The sequence below is a fragment of the Equus asinus genome, chromosome 7 (genome assembly GCF_041296235.1).
Source record: "Equus asinus isolate D_3611 breed Donkey chromosome 7, EquAss-T2T_v2, whole genome shotgun sequence".
NCBI classification, from domain to species: domain Eukaryota; kingdom Metazoa; phylum Chordata; class Mammalia; order Perissodactyla; family Equidae; genus Equus; species Equus asinus.
In genome coordinates, this window is record NC_091796.1 from 85,191,190 (window position 1) to 85,211,693 (window position 20,504).

Here is a 20,504-nt window from a genome sequence, read left to right on the forward strand (position 1 = left end):
CCTCGCCCCTGCCCCCCACCGCCCTTCTGTCCTCTTTGGCCAGCTCTTCCTCCCCCACCCCTTCCTCCCCCTCCTCTTCCTCCCAGCCGCCCTCCCTCCTGCAGCCTTTGCCAAAGCGCCGGGAGGGAGAGCTGGGCCAAGGAAGGACTCAGATTTTCAATTCTAAGCAGATTTCCCCTCCACAGGCAGCGAGCCCTTTCATACATTTTTTCCCTATTATCATAAACGCAGGAACTTGCATTAGGATGAATGAGCAGAAACCCTGTCTTTGTCAGAGCCTTGGCAGAACGCCAGGCATAGAATGACTAAAACATTCGGAACTAAATGGAGCCGGAGAGGGGGTGGAGATCCCTCCTTGGTGAGAAATGGAATGGGGGGGCCTGGTCTCTGATTATAATAATAGTGTTCGCCATGTGCCCAGACACCGTGCCAAACCCTTCGCACAGATTCTTGTTTAATCCTCACAAAATTCCTATGTCCTATTTACCCCTCCATATTTAGAGATGAGACAGAATCGGGGTATCAAGGAACAGGCCCAAGATTACACAGCAAATGAGTGAAGGAGCGGAATGTGAACCCATAAACTCTGAAGCCTGGACCACAAGTTCAAGGTCACCTTCCTGAGGGCTGGTTGATGGTTCTGCAACCAGTTCCCATCAGCCAGACCCTCCAGACCCTCCAGACCCTCCAGACCCTCCGCCGACACGGCCCCTCGCCTCACCCCAGCCTCCTCTCAATAGCTCTCCTTTATTTCCATTTTTCAGTGTAATTTTGCAAATCAGACTGATTTATCCACTTGCTGCCCCCAGATGAGCTATAGATGGGAGACCCCCAGATAGAGCCCTTCAAGGTCCAGCCGAGGTTGTTGGTGCTGCCTGGAGGGCAGAGACTTTGCTCTACAGACTTTCATGTCACGTGTTTGTCTCCAGTGTACACACTCTGACGCACAGCCAGTGCTCAGCAGATGCCTACTGCATGATGTGCCGAATGTGCCACATCTCCCCCGCCAGATGCACGGTCCACCCTTTTCCACCCTTTCTGTGCCCCGGAGCCTGACCTCTAAGGACTGTGTCACAGAGCTCTCTTGCTCTCTGGCTTCTGGTTGGATGCAGCCAAGCGGATGATGCAGCAAGAGGTAGAGGTGGGAGGAGAAATTGATGCGGGTCTTTATCCTCCACTCCCTTCCCTGCTGGACCATGGGTTGGCAGTGGCTGCTTCCCTCTACCAAAGGCCACAGCCCCCGTCCTACCGTCCTCTCCTACAGCTCAGCTCGGCCACACTCTCTCAGGCCCACCCCTCCCCTGTCATGAGCCCTGGGCTGCTTCGCCATCCCTGGTTAGTTCTCCTCACCTTGTTACATCTTTAGAAACAGTGCTCTCATGGGGCTCCCCCGTCGCCCTGTCTGAGCGTGCAGTCTTCTGCTCCCTTCCACGACACAGTCAGATGCAAGTTCCTGCCCTCTTGTAGGTGGCAGGGAGACAGAAGTGAACTAAGCAGACAAAATCCCTGCCCTCTTGGGGCTGGCGCGGAGGGAGACGGACAATGAGCAACCCGACAGAAAATGCACCGTGTTTGGAAGTGAGAGGTGCTGAGAATGAATGAACTCATGGATGAAAGAATCGATGAGGGCAGTCATTCAGACGTCATGGCTAGACTTTAGAGATGATCTAGTCGAAACCCCTCATTGTGCAAATGAAGGAAAGGAGGCCCAGAGAGGATGCCTAAGGTCACACAGTGAACTATGGGTAAAAGCTGGGTGGACTCCAGCCGTCCTTGACTCTGCCATGGCCATGGCCAGTGGGGTGCAGCTCAGCCCATGAAAGGAGGGGAGTAGGAGATGCAAAAACCTTTGAATTTCCTTCTGGTTCTTTCCGTTCTTTAAGTTCAATCTTCCAGAAGCAACAATGGGGGCAGCGATGAGTTGACTCAAAGGCTCAGGCAGCTAGGCAGAAAGACCTGTGTCTCCCGACGGTAGCAATAGGAGTACCTCTGTTCCACCTTGGGGGCACCTTGCTGCCCATCTAAGCAGAGGGTGCTGTGGGTCCCGGAGCCCCCAGGATGCCAGGGCAGGGGTGCGTGAGTGGAAAGGCCCGGCTGCTGCAGAGCGGTGGGAGCCGCGGGAAGGGCTCGCGCCATGGGCTGGGCTGTCTGGGAAGGTATTGTTCTATTGTTGCTGACCAAGCCCCAGCCCACGTGCAGGGCTTGGCTGGGAACCTGCAACTGCCCTGGCTGACTGGGTCATCCGTTTCCCAGGCTTCCCACTTCTTCCCATTCCACCCGGCTCACCACCCTGGCACGCCCCCAAGGCCCTACTGGGTGGAGGGAAACAGCAGTCATGATGTACTGAGTCTGCAGTCTGCCGAGCCCAATTCATGCGTTATGTCAGTATGTGACCATCTTTGCTACTGTCCTATGAGATGAGTTATCCCCGTTCCACACGTGGAGAAACGAGCTCCTCACAGTCGTATGACTTGCCCAGGGCCAGAGAGCAGGAGGATTCAAACCCAGACTTGTCTAACAGGAAAGCCTGGGTGCTTACCCACACACGCCTCTCAGACTCCTGCCAGGGGGCTTCCTGGGACCCACCAGCCCACCCTCCCAGTTGGCCCAGAACAAGGGCTGCAGGCCACACCCCTCTGCCTTTCCACCGTCTCCTCTGCCTCCTTGGCCCGCAGAGTCTCGGGTCCATGTCCAGCACAGCTTCTCTGCCATGTGGCCCTGCACCAGGCTCTTGGCCCTGAGGCCAGGCTGGGGTTGCCATGGTAATGCCCTACCCCTGGACTGCCTCATGGGCCCCACAAGCCACTGGAATGTCTCAGAAATCCCACCCTTCAGGCCAGCGTCCAACCCGCTTCTCCCAGACAGCCACTCTCATTACGAGCAACAGGAAAATCTTTTCAGATCGTGTCCTGATTTTCAGTTTGGAAAACAGATGGCCACCATTGTGAGGCCCCCGTACGCCCTTATTTCCTTTTCCCCTTCCAGTCTACCGTCTCTTTCTCTCCCTGCCCGAGATCATGTGGTGGTGACAAGCACAGACAGAGCCTGAGCTCAAGTTTCAGTTCTTGCACTCCCAGCCGTCTGACCTTGGACTTGTCCTTGGAGCTTGACTTCCTTGTCCTTCACAGGAATGATAAGAATTGTACCTGCATCGCTGACTTGGTGCGGATTAAAGACATTTACTAATCAGAATCAGTGCCACCTTCTTAGCAAGGCTTTCCCCACCCTCTCTACTTAAAATTACAAACCCATCCCCACCCCAGCACCCCCATTCTCCTTGCCTTCTTTATTTTTCCCCATAGCACAAAACACCATTTTACAAACTATTTCACTCATTTCTTTGGGTTGTTGACTGCTTTTCCTCCTCTAGAATACAAGCCCCACGAGGACTGGGATGTTTTTAGATCTGTTTCCGTGGCTGCGTCCCCTGTGTGTAGAACAATGCCTGGTGCACAGAGGGCACTCAGAAAATATTTGTTGAATAAATGGATGGATAGGGACGGGCCAGTGACATGGGTATTTTTCACAGGCTGTGATTCTGAGGCACCCGGAGTTCTACCAAGTGGCTGAGGCACCTGGCATGGGGCCGGGCCCGTGGTTAGCACTTGAGGTTGATGATGCTATTGTCTTGTTCCTTTCACTTTTCTCCGCCCACACCCCTACCTTGGGCCTCCCAGTGACGCCCTTGGGAAGCCCCGCTGAGAGCCCGCAGAGGGAAGCCTTGGCTGAGGGAGCATCTTGACCTGGGAGCCAGCTACTCTGGCTTCTGACCCAGCCCACAGGGACAACCCCTAGCTGCCAGGCCATCCCTCCCCTCCGCTCGCCCACACGGGAGGTTGAGTCAGGACAGAAGACTGGGGAACAGTGGCCTCAGGTCACCCTCTCGCTCCCTGGTCAGCCGGCTCTGCCCAGGGCTGCGGCAGGAAGGAGCCCCAGGCACAGGGCAGCTCAGGGCAGGAGGCCTGGCGGGTGAGAGGCCGCCCTTCCTTACCGGGGTCCCTCTGCAGGCAGCCAGCAGGCCGCGTGCTCCCCAGGGCTGCCTCCTCCATGGGGCCACTTTCGCTTTCTGTTTTCTCCACCAAAGCAGGAACAGCCGGGCCAGGGGCTGCAGCACCAGCTCACAGAGATGGAGCGGGGTTGGGTGGTCAGAAAGACTGGCCCCTGGGGGCTTCTGGGCGTTGGGAGAAAGGGGACTGGGCAGCTTTCTGTGCCCCACAGCCCCATAAGTAAACCCTTATTCCTCTGGCAGGGCGACTTTCCGAAGCACCATCATGATGGTTATCTCGCTGGCCTCACTCTGGGGCAGCACAGGAGTGAAAAACAAAAGCAAAAAATGTCCTCCAGGCTCAGAGGCCACCTAAGCCACAGGGCCAGGAGACAAACACTTTATAGTATTTCTATTTTGCCAGATGTTCCCAGAGGTCACCTTTGGACTAGGGAAGCCCGGCTCAATCCCTCTCTACCTGGCAGGAAACTGAGGCACGGGGTCTAGCAGGACTGGAGTGGAAACATGGCTGGCACCTCCGAGATTCTCCTAGAGAAAGGATTCTGCACCTCTGGACTCCCCGGCAGAGGCAAGGGTGCCTTAGGAGCTGGTCTAGAAAGGAAGAGACATCTGGGAGGGGACCCAGAGCTGTCAGTGACCCTGGGAGAGAGGTTGGGTTCCTTCCCATTTTCTAGACAGTAAATCACTGGCCTAAAGATGCAGAACTAGCGACCAAGGGATCGGGAATTCTCGGCCAGGTCTGGATTCCTCCAAAGCCTTCCGCCTGGTTTCAGGGGCGGTGGCCACTTCTGTAGCTGCTGTCCAAGGGCCTGCACACAAACACTGCCACGCACGCGTGTCCCTCTCCTTGCCCCTGTCTCCCCGAGGAGAGGTGTTTTTGAAGCCGTGTGTTCCCCCCCAGGCCTGCCCCTGGTCCGTGCACCCACACATTAACTGAGCACCTCTAGGTCTCAGATGCTATCCTAGGTACTGGGGACACAGCAGGGTCACACACAACAGAGGACATCTTTGCTGTCAAGAAGGAGGGAAGGGGGTGGACAGACAAAAAAGAATTAAACAGATATAAAAGATAAACCCAGATAGCGGTAAATGCCAAGAAGGAATGAAAGCACAGCAACTGCATGGAGAATGGCTGGCAGCAGAATGGTCTCAGGGACGCCCTCTCGGAGGAGGTGACATTTACACTGATATTAGGGCAGCCATGCAAAGATGGGGGTGGGGACAAGCCCAAAGTAGGGCCGTGTGCCCGGGACAGCCCCAGCTCACGCATGTTGTCCTGGTGTCATTCTTGTATAGTTCCTCCTTTCACGGTCAAGAGCGGCCCATTTGGAAGATATGACACACAATAAGGCACTGAATTTATTCTAAGTGCTGCGGGAAGCCATTAGAGGAAATGGTGATTGATGTCTTGAAAGGATCTCGCTGGCTGCTTCCTGAAGAATAACTGAGAGGGACAGGAGGGCAGCAGAGCCAAGCCAGGGGGCTGCGGCCACCCAGGCGTGCTGTGATGTCCCCTTTCCCTAGATTCCAGTGGAGGAGTTAAAGAGTGGAGGAGAGGGTTTATGAAGGACCTCAAGGATCACCCCACCCGCCCACCTGGACTCAGCCAGCCCGGGCATTTCTGAGACGACCCTCAGAGCTCATGTTCCCACTGTCTGTTTTCAGAGCCCAGACACAGTGGGATGGGCCAGCCCCCTGCCTCTGTCCCACCTGCATTCAGCCCCTCCCAGGCCTGGCCCGCTAGCCCAGCATGGCCGAGCCCACCCTCCTCCCTGCAGGAAGCTGGCTGGCAGTGGCTGCTGCGTGACCTTGGGCCACAAAGTCCAGCGTTTGCAAAGTCAAAGTGAGTCACTTCCTCCCCGGGGCCTCCCCCTGAGCGGGCAGCTTTGGCAGCTCCCCGCCCCCTCGCCGGCGGCCGGGCTGGCGCTGGCAGGGACGCCCTCTGCATGCTAAGTGCTCGTGCCTGAGCTGGCCGCCCCGGAGGCTCATTTGTCACCCACTGCTGACTCAGCACTTCTGGGGAAGGCTTTTCCCTCCGCCTCAGAGGAGGAGGCCGGGAAATGAGGCAGCCGTGGCTTCCCCTTGCCTTCCCTCCAGGATGTTTGTGTGGGTGTCTGCGGGCAAGGGGATCTATCTGTGTCTCTGTGTCTGAGTGTGTGTTCGTGCCTGAGTGAGTGCTGTCGTGTGAGTGTCTGTGCATATGAGTCTGAGTGTCACTGGGTCTGTGTATGTCTTTCGTGTGTGGCTGAGTTTGTGTGTGTGTGTCTTTTATGTGTCTACCTGTCCTGTGGGTCTGTATATGTCTGTCAGTGTCAGCCTGTGTCATGTGTGTTGTATATCTGTGTGTGTCTGGGTGTTGTCTATCTGTGTGTGTGTTTGTCTAGGTATTGGATATATGTGTGAATGTTATCTATGTGTGTGTGTTGTACATCTGTGTGTGTTGTCTTTCCCTGTGTGTGTTGCGTATCTGTGTGTTGTCTGTGTTTGTGTTGTATATCTCTGTGCGTGCTGTGTGTGTGTTGTATGTGTCTGTGTTCTATCTGTGTGTGTGTGCCTAGGTGTGTATCTAGGTGTGTGTCTATCTGTGTATGTGTTGTGTGTATGCGTGTGCTTCCCCATCACACTGCAGGCCTTTCCCCTCCTCTCTCCCACAGTCGCAGCCCCTCCCCTCCCCTCCCCCTCACCTTCCCTCCCCTGGTAGCCCCAGCTCCCGCCCACGCCCTCTGTCCTCTAAACCCAGGGCCTCGGGGATGAGAGCACGGGCTCTGGAATCAGACAGATCTAGCTCACCACCTTGGCTCTGCACTACAGCTGAGTGACCTTGATTGAGGACACCTGCCTCTTCCGAGCCTCAGTTTCCTCACTTATAAAGTGGGAGTGACCGTGTCTCCCTGACAGAGAGAACCTCGTGAGGCAGGCTGCCTGTTGCACGCTGCGAAGGCGGCCTGTTATTTCTCCTTAAAGCGGTCGGCGCAGTGTCAGGCATGCGGCCAGGGGCTAAGGAACAGCACTCAAGGCAAAAGCACTGCAAGGCCTTCTCCTTGGCGGCGGGGGAGGGGGTGTGGGAGCCAGTGACCTGGATTGGGAGCCGGGCAGGAGCTGTTTGCATGACAGCTACTGCAAGGGAACACAAGTGGTGACCTGATTCAGTGCCGCCTTGGGCAACCAAGGAAACAAGGAAGGAAGTCGCAGGTAAGGGGCTCAGAGCGGCTCTGCCAGCCCTGCCCTTTGCCAGACCCCTCGCTGCTGACACTCCCAGTGACAGCACACCTCCTCCCTCCCCCACCCCAGAGCAGCCCTCCTGCTTTATCCTGGGAGACACTCACACATATTAGTTTGGATTTCCTAAACAACCCTGTGAAGGAGATTCTTAGCATCCCCATTTTGTAACTGGGAAAACTGAGGCTCTGGGAGGTTAAGTTCCAAGGTCACAGGGCTGACACAGGCAGAGAGAACCCTGTATTCCAACTCTCAGTCCAGTACTCCCTGGATGTCTACACCACCCGTCCTCTTCCTGCACACGTGCACCAGCACATCCCCAGGGGGCCCTCCCTCCCTGTCACAGGCAGAGCTCCCATACACACCAGCAAGACACCCTCCCTAGCACCAGCTCCTGTAGCAAATTCTTCCCAGGGCCAGCCAAGCCCTGCTCCCCTTTGCTGAAGGGAAGACTTCCTTCCGAAGGGTTAGTATTTATCATCTTAGGGCCCGCGGTGTGGATACCCACTCCATCCTTTTGCTATGTCTAGCAGGAGACAGGCAGACCAGCTTGGGGTGGGGACACAGGGCACTTCCCCCACTGGCAGGGAGCCTGGGGCCGACAGTGCCACACTGCAGCATTGCTGCCTAGGCCTGGGCCGGGGTTCACAGGGTAGGGGGTGGAACCAGCCAGAGTGGGCTTGGAGGGCAGGAGACCCCTCTGCTGCTAACTAGCTATGTGGACTTGGGCAAGTCACTACCCGTCTCTGGGCCTGAGTGTCCACATCCATGAAACAGAGGTTGCTTCCAGGTTCCTTCCAGCTCACACACAGTCCCAGATGCTACAAGACGTCCATCATGGCCAGGTCTAGGGTATCAGATGCTACCAAAGACCTAGACACCGCCGGGGGGGGGGCGGCGGGTAACTCCACCACTGCTGCACCTGCCCCAGCCCTGCCTCCCAGCTCTCCCTGGGAAAACAGCAGACAACGGGGCAGTGTGGGCAGAAGGAACCAGCAGGAGGGGTCTGGGTGTCTGGAGATGGGACCCAGAAAAAGCCCAAAGTACAAGGCGGAACTGGAGAGCTTCTTTCACTCCTGATTGGCCCTTCCAGCTCCAGGGAATCCAGGACCAAGCTGGAGACAGGACGCTGGCTTCTCTGCTCAGCCGGGGCCTGGATCTGTAGGTGAGGCCAGAAGTCATTTCCCGTTTTGGGGCCTGTGACTCTTGGGGAGAGAAGGGATGATAAGCATCTCTGGCCTTCCTGATTCACAGGGTTATCCGAGCATGAGGTGGGGCCCACTGCAAAGCAGACATGCCCATTTCTGTCCAGACGCAATACGGGCGGGCAGTGGGCGGCTGCAGCCTGTCCTTACATGGGGCTGAAGGGGCCCAGCCACCCAGTGACTCACTCACTTACCCAGCCAGCTGAAACGTGGGCCCCACCCTTCCCTTCTCCTGCTACCCACAGAGCCCCTCCACATAGCGCTCTTGTCACACTGAGACTAAGGTAGAGAAAGACATTTCCAAAGGTTGGCGGATGGCAACCGGGAAATAAACAGAAGGCCATGTGACCATTTAATTAACCAACTCCGGAACCGCCTAGCTCTGGGCTTCCTGCTGTGTGATTTTATTAACCCCTTATTGTTTAAGTTGCTTCAGTTAAGTATTTGATTCTTGTGGTATTCCCAAAGTCCAAAGCAGCCACCGGATATGAAGCTGGTGGGCCTCCTGGGATGTTGTCTTTCTCTCAGACAGTCTGCCGGTAAGAGGGTCCTTGTACCTGTCCCGGAGATCCCCGAGGGTCCAGGGGGATCAGAGGAAGTCGGATCGGAACAGATGTGTTAACCTGATGATGATGGTGACGTTTAGGACTATAGGTCTGGTGTATGGCACATTAGTAGGGACAACGTAGAGGGAGGAAATTATCAGGAAAATTGGGGCCAAATTCCAGCTGTCAGGAGTTGAAGACCCAGCAGTGAAGAATCAACTCCCCCAGGGCAGTGTTCTTTCCAATTGTGGGTGAGACCCATTAGTGGGTCATGAAATCAATTTAGTGGATGTGCCCAGAATTTTTTTAAAAAAAGAAATGGAATGAAAATATAAGCATAGGTTATATACGGTAAAAAAGAACATAGAGTTTTGTAAAGCTTTTGTTTCAGTGTATGTATGTAAACGCTCGTCTGAGTAATGGGTTGAGATGGGTCATGGTTTTAAAAGTTTGAAAGCCACTGCTCTAGAAAACAAAGGAGTGGAGCCCAAAGTGTATATGTGGGGCAGGGGTCTCGTTGTACTAACATGATTCCAGTATCTCCAGGAGTGTCTGTGGGGAAACAGTTGATGTCCACTTTCCTGAGTGCGGAATGAGGCATCCCCTTGACACGGAAATGTCTCCAATCCCTTTGCGACTTTCTTTAGCAGGAGGGCAGGGATGGTGACTTCTGTCCAGATCCCCATCTCTGCAATGTTTTCATGTTTCCCAAAAACCTCCACGGGGCAAATCCGTCAAAATTTTGGAGAGAAGATCATTTGCTGAGCCTTCCAAGGGGCAAGCGCCACCGTGTCCCCATTCCCCATGCTAAGAACACAGGGAGAGGCAGAAGCCAGCTGAGAAGTCAGGAAAAGCAGCTTTGGCCCCTGGGGAAGGCCTTCCTCAGAGGCCTTCCCCTCCCATTTCCACTATTTGGCAGAATCTTGAATGCAGTGGGGCGGGACAGAGAAAAAACTAGAAAGCTCAGCTTCTACCACCAGGGCCGGAAGCCCCACTGTGGCCCCAGCCGGTGGTTAGCCCCTGTTTGTCATTTTGCAAATCTGGTCTACCCACCTCCGGTGAAAACTCCCAGCCTCACCCCAGGGGGCAATGACTAATTACAAAACACATTTTCTCTCTTTTTCATTCGCTCTCCCTGCCCACAGCTCCCCGCCTACCCTAACGTCCTGCACCAGCCACCGGCTCCCTTGCTAGACCGGGTTGAATGAACTCTTGGCCCGGCCTCTCCTCCCCAGACTGCACCCTCTGGGGTTCTTTCCTGCCCCCCCCCCCCCCCCCCGCCCCCAGCTTTACTTTCACTTTCTAGTTGCTCTCACTTCTGTCAGCTTCTTACCCTGAAGCTCAGAGCCCTTGCCCTTCCTCAAGGTGCGGGCATTGCTGAAGCCCTGGGCCGCACCCAATTAGTCAGGTCTTGATCCAGTGACAGTCAACATATTTATGCAACACATTCTGTTCCAGGTTTCAAGCATGCAGTGATAGCAAGGGAAGCAAGGTTCTGACACATTGCAGCTTCTAGAAGCCTGGGTGATACACAGAGAGGCAGTCAAGCGATTAAAAACGGTGGACAAAGTCTTCACAGCTTGATGCATGGTGCTGGAGAGGCACATGGAGAGGGGCAGCTAAGCCAGCCCCGGGCAGCCGGGGAGAGCGCTCTGCAGGGAGAAGAGACTCCACGGAGGCCTGAGGGATGACTGGGAGTTGGCCATTAGCTAGGATAAGAAAGGAAATAGTCTTTTTAGGCCAAGGGAACAGCCTGTGAGTGGTGCCATTTTTGGCGAGGCTGACTGGAGCCCACAGAGTAGGGGGTGGTGCAAGGAGCAGGGGTCCCCAAAGGCAGGAAGAGGCCAGATCCAAAAGGACCTTGAAAGCCTGCTAAGCCATTTGGATTCTGTCCTGAGGGTGATGGGGTGCCATTGATGGGTCTTAACTCAGAGTGACAAGCACAGAGAATGGAGCTGGAGGGCAAGGCCGGACGTGGGAGATCAGGCAGGAGGTGCTAGTGGCAATGAGAAGTGGATGGACATGTGCCATATTTAAGATGCAGCGTCGATGAGATGTGGAGGTTAGGGAAAGGAAGCAGGCTGGAAGGATGACCCACAGTTTCTGCACGAATGGTGGTCCTCTCTGTTCTTCTCTGTGCAGGAGGAAGAGGTTGGAGGTGCAGAGTGGGGAGCAGGGATGACAAGGGGGAATTCTAGGTGCCTGCAGGACACCAGGCCTTTGGTTACGGTGCTCTGGGCCCCTGAACCGGGGCTTGGGGCAGATTTCTAGACTAGTCACCACCTGCACGCAGAGGTAACAGAAGGCAGGGTGAGGTGCAGAGTGAGAAGATGTGAGCATGTGACGGCCTGCAGTAGAGAAGCCACTGGCAGAGGATGACACCAGCAAAGGACCAGAGAAGGGGCAGCAGGAGAGGGGGGAGGACCACTCAGAGGGTGGGTTGGAGGAAACCGATGCTTCAAGGAGGAGGATGTGGTCAACGGTGTGACTGTGGCGTGCTGCTGGGAGGGCAGGTAAGATGAGGCCAGAGAAGCTTCTAGAAGACTGAGGATGTTTGAGAGTGATAGTGAGAGCAGTTTCGGTGGTGGTGGCTGAGGGAGAGTGACAAAAAGCAGTCTGGTTTTGAGCCTGGGGAGTAGCGGGCGAGAGAGGAGCGGCCTGAGGCCAGGCCAGCTCACAGGGTCTCGTGGGCCCCAAACCTCCTCTTCACCTCTCAGTAAAGTGTTATTTACATTTCTTAAGAGATTATTTCTTATTTTGCGCCCAAACCTGTGACCCTGTAGATTCCACTCACTGTTCTGGGGCTATTTCTGGAGACCACATGGAACATGACTGTCCCTCCCCCTCCCACTCAAGAGCCAGACCAGGAGGGGCTTACAAGAGCACTCGTGCCTCCCTCCTGCCTCGCTCAGTCTCCTCTTCCCACATTAAACCCTCCCATTTCTTTCCATCCTTCTTCCTCCACTCTCAGGCCCATTTCTGCCTCCGTGACTCTCCTCTGACCGCGGCCCAGTTTGTCGGCCCTTAGGGACGTGCCCAGATCTGAACACTGCCCACCTGGTGTGTTCAGCCAGCATGCAACTTGAGACTATCACCTCCCTCTTTCTAGATGCCATTTTCTGCTCAGGCTGCCTCTCCCATGGCTACCCTACCCACAATCATAGAACTAACTCTAAGACTGGAAGAGAACCTGAGATTCTTTAAGACCTAGAGTAGAGTTCAAGGTGCTCATTTTACAGATAAACAAACTGAGGACAGCCAAGGCCACGGAGCTAATGACTGGCAGATGAACGATTCAATGCAACGGGCATGGCCAGCAATGGTCCAGGGTAAGCACGTAGTTGTGGTTGCGATGACAGCGGCGGTGGTGACAGAGTGTGGGAAAGCAACAATCCAAGAGCTGTCAGTGGGATCGTGTATCACTAGGAATGTTTTGGAAAGTATCCAAAAGAATTCTATCCTACAAAAACATAGGGCTGTTTACAGATAAATGTTTAAGGATGCTGCATCAGAGATAGCTAATTATCCCGTAATATATTTTCTCCCCTTCTTCTTTTGGCAACAGAACCCCCAACTTTTAGTGGGGCACCTTCTGCTCAGTATCAAGATTACCTTTTCTAGCCTCTCTCGTAGGTAGGTGTGGCCACGTGACCAAGTTCTGGCCAGTGGGTGTGAGCAAAACTGATGCGCAACTCCTGGGTCACGCGCTTCGAGGTAAGGAGCATTCTCTGTTCCCTCTCCCCGTTCCAATGGCTGGAATGTGGACCCAGAGGATATGGGGTTGAGTCATCTTCAACCATGTAGACAAGGGCAACAAGATAAAAGGAATCTGCATTCCTGACAAAGCAGAGCTTCCCTGTCAACCTCAAACAGCTTACACACCTACCGCAACCTGAGCGATAACCTCCATCTGATTGAAGCGCCTGTTATTGTGGGTCTTTGTTGAAGCAACTGAACTGTGTCCTAACTAATACAGATGTTCATTTCAACATTATTCATAGGTTGTTTCTTTTAATGGAAACACCTAAATGTCCATCAAAGAGAGAGTGAGCCACACTAACTCTGTACAACTAAGGACGTGAAGTCATTAAAAGAAGAACGAAATAGATGTATGGACACTGACCTGGAACGACGTCCTGAGACAACATTAACATGAAAAAGGCAAGCGGCAGGAGAGTGTAGAAGACACTGGGGTTTGCTGGGTTTCCAGGAACAAGTCACTTCCTCCCTCTCCTGGAGAAGCTGCCAGTGACGCATTTGCCCTTACCTTGGACGGTGTGGTCTGTGGATGGAGGTCCGGAACTGTGGTAGCCTTTTTCCAGGAGAGACGACTCCAGAGCTGCCGAGGGGGGGAGGGGAGCAAACACTGAAGGGAGTCTATCGAGAAAGGCAATAGACATCAAAAGACAGAAAAGAGGGGCCAGCCTGGTGGCACAGTGGTTAAGTTCGCACTTTCCGCTTCAGTGGCCCGAGGTTCACCCATTCAGATCCCAGATGCGGACCTTTTCACCACTTGTCAAGCCATGCTGTGGCAGGCGTCCCACATATAATGTAGAGGAAGATGGGCACGGATGTTAGTGCAGGGCCAGTCTTCCTCAGCAAAAAGAGGAGGATTTGTGGCAGATGTTAGCTCAGGGCTAATCTTTCTCTAAAAAAACCAAAAAGACAGAAAAGAGAGAGAGCCAGGTCTGAGGGGACACTGAGTAGCTGGAACAAGTCTTAACTGAAGTCGGCATTGTATCTAGACTTGTGCTGTTACTGAGCTTCAAACTCCATGTTGTTTGTTGGTTTAAGTCCGTTTTAGCTAGGTTTTCTTTCGCTTTAAAAAGAAGATTCCTTAAAAGGGTCTTTATCATAGCTTTATTTATAAGCAAAATATTACAAAATCTAAGTTTCCTTAAAAAAAGATTAGTTAAGGAAGCGATGATGGTACTTCTAACCATGAAATACAATGTAGCCAAAATTTTTTTAAAAATACACTAGATGTAGTGATATGAAAAGATCTGGCCAAGACATATCGTTAAGTGAAAATAAGAAACGCAGAGGATTAGGGAAAGTATGCTTCTGTTTGTGTGAGGACAAAATACTGTATAAACTTACATGTTTCTAACGATGCTTGAAATATCTCTTGAAAGATACTCAAGAAATTGATAACAGTGGGGCCCTGACTAGCAAGGAAACTGAGGCGAGAAGGAGACTTATTTTTCACTGCATCCCTTTTTTCCTTTTTGAGTTTTAAGCTATGTGTATGTGATATCGGTTCAAAACATGTTGGCTGAAAAAATTTGAAAAGAAGATGACTCCTAAATGATAGAGTATGTACCCGGGAATATTTCTAACTGTCACATGCACACAGAAGGTCTGGAATGACTGTTAATAGCAGTTACCCCAAGGGAAAGGAACTGGGGTTGGGGGGGGTGCACAGCGGGGGATGGTTTACCAACTGGAAACTCACTCCACTAACATTTATTGCAAGGCGCTGTTCTCAACTTTACAAGTACCCGTGCATTTCATCCTTCCCCAAGGAGCTGAGGAAGATCAGCTCCATCACCTCGATTTAACAGACAAGGAAATGGAGGCTGAGAGGGGCCCCGTCACCAGCTCGGAAATCAGCAGCTAGTGAGCGTTGGGGCTGGGATTTGAGCTGAGGCAGTTTAAGGCCTTACCCACGGCATTATCCAGCCCTTCTGGCTTCCTAGGTGGGGCTGCTGGGTCCCAGGCACTGCACTGGCATGGGAAAGCCCCTTCCTGCCCTTCTTGTCACTGAGCCCCTTCCCACGACCACTGCAAGGGCGGAAGCCCCAGCCTGTGTCTCTGTCTTTCTCCTTGCACGTTGCTGACAGAGACCACTCCTCTCTGCCTCCCCACTTTCTCTCATCTGGAAAACAGGAAAGTGGAGGCTCCTGGGGGCCCCACAGACTGCATTTTGTTCAAGCTCTGTTCACAGGCCCCATTTACATTGGGAAATGCGTAAAGGGTCAATAATACCAAGTGCCGATGAGGTTACGAGCAAGAGTGTGCTCTGGTGGGACTGCAGCGCTTGGGGGTGGTGGGGCAATTGGATAAAATCCCTCCCATTTAGGAAGGCACATACTCTTAGAGCTACCCATCCCACTTTTAGGACAGTGTCCTGCAGAAATGCTTGAGCAAGTGTGCTGACTGCAGCATGCACATGGCTGGGATAGGCTGTGGAATACCACGCAGCTGTCAAAAGGACTAAAGGAGAACAGAGGTTGTTCGTGGCATACTGTTTAAAAAACAAGTTGCAAAATAATATGTAGACTATAACCCTTTTTTAAAAAAAGAAAACAATGTGTATAGAAAACATGTATAGAAAATGATCTGAAAGTTGTGTGTCACTTAACATGGGGATATGTTCTGAGAAAAGCGTCAGGCGATTTCGTCATTGTGCAAACGTCAGAGTGTACTTATGACGAGGATTTTTAGGCTGGTTACTTTTAAAACTGCAGCTGAGAAGCAGGCTCCGAGGAGCAGAGTTTGCTTGCCCTTTGTTGGGAGGCATTTACATTTGCGGGGGAAACCCCCATCTGTGGGGATGCCTCCCTCTCTGTGCCAGGAGGAAGGGAGATGACCTTGTCTCTAGAAACTCTTAATCAATGCCAAAGGCAAGAACTTAAGTTGGTTACTGTCTGGCAACCTCATGTAACTGATTTAGGGTGGTGGCTTCTGGCCTTTACTTAATCCGATTTGATTCTTATCTAAAAGTTGTGGGACCACCCTATGGCCAGACCCCACCTGCACTGATACCATTTTAACTTTTTTACATGTTCTTTCCTTTGTCTTGTAAAGAGATGGCTCACATACCTATGCCTTAAAATTAGCCTTACTCTCCACCCATGTTGGCAGCAGAAGCCGTGGCAGCAGCAGCTCCTCCTGCCCGTGGGCCCTGTCCCCACACAGCAGCCTGACTGCCCATGGGTCCTGTCCCCACGCTATTCCACACTATTCTCTGAATAAAAGAGCACTACCGCCAGACCTTGAGAGTCCAAGAAATCTTTCCATCGACTCCTTGGCTCACCGACCCCGCATCATTTCCACAAACCTAGGTGGTACAGCCTACCACACACCTAGGCTGCATGGTGCTAATCTTATAGGACCCCCACCCTGCATGCAGTCCGCTGTTGGCCAGAACGTTGTTATGTGGTACAGGACTGTACAGCAAAATGATGATAGTGGGAAGTAGAATTAAGGAGGAAATGGGAGGAGAGGAAGACATTCCATTGTTTTTATCTGTATGCTTCAATATTGCCCAAATTTTTATGATAAGAATATCTTAGTTTTGTAATTAAAGTTTAGAAAATGTCGGTAATTAACAAGTGAACTTTTCACGGCCCAAGCGTCAGCTTGCCAGCTGGCCCTTCTCTCTCATCTCCCCGTGCCTCCCGCACCCAGTCTAGGCTACTCCTTCTACCACTTGCTATCTTTGGACCTCAGACTCCTGAGCTGGCTGCAAGACTGCAGACCCCCTCCGAACCACACTCCCTCCGCCCTCCCTAACCGCAGCTCCCCAGCATCTCCACCCGGCTGCTGTCCGCTCCTGCGGGAGGTAGGCAGGAGTCCCCGTGGCTCATGCCCGCCACAGAAGGAGAAGCGGCTGTGGTGCTATGGATGCCCAGGACTGCAGGACACGTCAGCCTCTAGAGAGGGGGCCCGGCCTCTCCCTGGAGAACGTATGTCTTCCTCTCCTTCCTGGACACACCCCTCGCAGTCAAAGCACTTGCTAAGAATTGGGTGGCACTCCAGGGATGGTCTCGTCCAACGGTCTCACGCTGCAGGTGAGAACGCCGCATCCAGGGCAAGCCTTCGCCGCCTGCGTCTCTCCAGGTGCAGTCCCTTAGCAATGTCAGAGTCTGCACGCCCACTCACGATAACTGCTCAACAGAGGAACTCCATCAGGCCAGCTGCCATCTGTGTCAGTGCTGCTCAGCCATGAGGGCACATTGGGATCACCTGGGGAGATATGCAAACTACTGAAACCTGGGTCCCACCCCAGTGGCTCTGATTTATCGTAACTGGGGAGCAGCCTGAGTGCTGGGAGTTTGGTACTCCCTATGTGTTCCCAGCGTGCAGCCATGGCTGAGAACCGCTAGCTGATACGATGTGGGTGTGTGCGTGCACACGTGCTCACATATGCTTGCTACATACATATATAACCCATGCATGGAAACCTATACACACACGCATGGACATGCAAAGCTGGCTTTCCCGATACCCAGAATCACAACCGCTGCTGAGGTCACCCACAAAGCAGGATGCCCAAAAAAAAAGGGAGAGAAAAAACATTTTAGAATGTGATATTTAAAAAATGAAAAGGGGAAAATCAGAAGCTTTACCTGTTTTTTGATGTGGTTTTTCTTGTATGACATGTAGGGGGAAAAATCCCCACAAGCCTTTGCAGTCTGGGCCCTGCAAGAAGGCTGTTGGCCCAGAATCGTGCAGCCGGTTTCCTGGTTGAAACGGCCAGTCCCTCTGAGGGACGGATGGGGCAATGCTTCACTGGGCTGCCCAGGTACAAGTCTTTAGCAGCCAGAGCCCTGGCACTGGGCTGGGGTCAGAGGGGCCCCGAGAGAGCCATGTTCCCAGGCCTCCAGGAGCTCCAGGCCCTGCCCCACTCCCATAGGAATGATGTGACCAAAGGAACTGCACTCCGATACCAGCGGTGGCCCCAGGTATTTGGGGCTCCAGCCTCAGGGCAAGGTGTGCACATGTATGAGATATACACGTGGGCCTGCCTGAAGTAGAGGAGAGTGGGCCAACTTCAAGGTCATTTCCAAATCTAAGTTTGATGAGTCAAGTGTACAGAGTAAATCCAAAGGAAGTCCTATGAGGTTTGGTTGGTTTTCATGTGAGCAATCAGGGAAGGCTTCCGGGGGGAGGTGAAATTTGAACTGTTCTTTAAAAGATGAGCAGGATTTGAGAGAGAAAGAGAAAGAAGATGGAGCTGCCCCATTCCTTTTCTCCTCCATCTTCTCCTCCTTGACCTCAGAGAATTTGGCTCCGCCTCAGGCACCCTCTGTAGACTTCAGGGGACAGAGGACCTGAGAGTAGCCTGGGAAGGAGGCAGAAGGTCCCCACCTCTCACCGCCCTCCCTCTCAGTGAATATCAGCCCCACAACTGAGTGTCCACCTCTGGATCTGCTGGGCTCAGAAGACTGAGGTGCAAGTCTTCTGCCGAAGCCCCAAGGCCCACCCGCTATGGTCAGAGCTCCAGGTCAAAGCTGGGCCTTCCCTGTAAGCCCTTGGAGCCAAGATCTCAACCTGGAATTGCCTCAGAAAGACCTGGAGAGCTCAGAAATATCCAGAGGCCAGGAGCCCACCCCCACACCTGCAGACTCTGACCATCCCGATGGGGCCGGTGCCTTGTGAAGGGTTTTCCAGGGCTGCTGATGGCCTCCAGGACTGAGAACCGTGGCCAGTGCCCAAAGGTAGGGAAGAGAGGAAGGAAGGCACCATGGAAGGGAGGGGGCCGGGAGGGACAGCTGCCCAGGAGAAAAGCCCAGAGGCTCTGGGACAGGTGGAGGACGAGGCCCAGCCAAGAACGGGCTCCATAGGAAACACACGTTCAGTGAGCGGCGCTGAATCCTCCCTCTGTTCCTCAGTCTCGAGCGGTGGGACCAGGGACAACTGTTCACCACCAACCAACCGAGGCAGAAAGACACAGAGGCCCCCAAGGAGGGCCTCCTGTTTTCTGTAGTCAGTGCCTCCATGAGAGCAAAGACGTGATCTCATTTGTTCACTGTCTCCCCAGCGCCTGGTACATAGCAGGTGCTCAATAAATATCTGTTAATGAAATGACTGAATGAACTTTAAATGCCAGCCCTTCCCTCTGCCAGGACTGTCATTGTGGGTTTCTTGTACAGAACAGGGGTTCAATAGTGGTGCTGAGGAGAGCTTTGGGAAGATGGAGGAAGAAAGATGTTTGGTTGGGTTCCCTCTCCATCCTTCCACCAGCTGGGCTTCCTCAGGATTTTGGAAGCTGGATGCAAGGGAAGGGGGTGCAGTTGACTGCCTACAACTGTCCTTCCAAATCAGAAGATTGGAGGAGGGAGGGGAGTGGAGAGAGGAGCAAGCAGAGAAGAATGTGCTAGGAGCATGCAGTGGCTGCTGGCAGCCCTTTAGGGCTTGATCTGTCCAGAGAAAAAGAGGCGAGGCTGGGGAAGGTCCCCATGTGGTCCCCGAGCTCTCAGGCATCTTACTCCAGAGCCTTGGTGGAGAGGCCCCAAGGCCCCACTGCTCTGCGTGCCACACCCATGCAGGACCCACCCCAGGCACATCCACTCGGCCCTGGCAACACTTACCCCTCGGGTGGCAGGAGCACAGGGTCAGCCTGGTCTAAGCTGCAGGGGGTCTGACATTCCCACACGTCCTGACTTTCATGTGACCAGGGAACCAGGCAAAGAAAGGGTTACTGAGGATTTTATCCAGGACTAACACGGCCTGTCAAATGTTTTCCAGAACAAGAAGAAACTATATGTGCTGTTTTGCAGAAACCGATGTCCCCGTTTTGCAGATGTTGCTATCTTGCAGAGAAATTAACACACTCGCTTGCAGCGAGACCCCTGCAAAATGTTCCAGCGCCAAGCGTCCTAAAGTTACCTTAAGCTCATTAGCATCTTAAATTCTTCTCCTCTGGGAGGGTCCCAGCCCCCATTTTCAGATCAGGGGGTGTACGAAGTGGCATATTTACCTGCTACCCACACGCCCTGAGCGAGCACAGTTGTTACACAGCTGTTACCAATAGACCTGTTATCCTCTGCTCTGTTGTGGATGAAGTCTCTGTGGGCACTGAGCCCGAGAGACACTGCGTTGGGGAAACATCCCAGGTGTTCTCCATTGCCTGTGCAGGCAATAAAGCTTTTCTCCACCCACTTCTGCCTTGGCTGTGCTTAGAGAGGTGAACCCATTGAGTTCGGTTACATTCACACCTCAGCCTCCAACCATCCCTAACACACACACACACTCACCAGCAAACATCCCAGCCAAACTCCCATCCTGCCTAGAGGGTCCTGGCTACCTCAGGTGACGAGGACAACTCAACGTTAGGGGTGGCTCTGCCAGCCGCACACCTCAAGATCCACGGGGTTGCTGGTGTGGAGGAGGCGCTGGCATGGACAGCCTTTCGGCCCCAGAGCCTTTTCTGGTCAGGGCAGCCTGCTGCTGAGGAGACCTGGCTGCATGCCAGGCTGTGTGCCACCCTGACCTGTGTCCAGGGCCACCACTGCATGGTCACAGACTGTTGGAGTTGGAAAGGCCCCTCATTTCACAGGCAGAGATGCTGTGGCCCCGCAGTCGGTGAGTACAGCACCGGGGCTCAGACCTGGCTGCCCGCCTTCTGGAGAAGGGCTCCTGTAGCAGCCCTGCTCAGGGCTTTTCACCTGGAGCCCTGGGGAGGGAGGGCCAGGTACAGGCCTGGCACGTGTGTTGCTGGAACAGTTTTCTGGAGCAACATGTGAATCCATCAACAGGCCTCCTGTGCCCCCACCCAGACTGATAACTCTCACAGCCCTC

At 53.5% G+C, this 20,504-nt stretch overlaps 2 long non-coding RNA genes across 2 annotated transcripts in view; one reads left to right on the plus strand and one right to left on the minus strand.

Moving 5' to 3' along the window:
- Window positions 1-2,141, minus strand: part of LOC123287181 (uncharacterized) — a 51,942-nt gene extending 49,801 nt beyond the window's left edge. Inside the window, exon 1 of the long non-coding RNA XR_011504704.1 lies at window positions 1,351-2,141. This is a non-coding gene — a long non-coding RNA (uncharacterized lncRNA). The remainder of the gene's footprint in view (window positions 1-1,350) is intronic.
- Window positions 2,142-8,188: 6,047 nt separating this feature from the next.
- LOC123287182 (uncharacterized) lies at window positions 8,189-15,968 on the plus strand. Its single transcript, XR_011504705.1, has 3 exons — window positions 8,189-8,390; window positions 12,609-12,689; window positions 12,977-15,968. It is a non-coding gene; the product is annotated as an uncharacterized lncRNA (long non-coding RNA).
- Window positions 15,969-20,504: the final 4,536 nt, after the last annotated feature.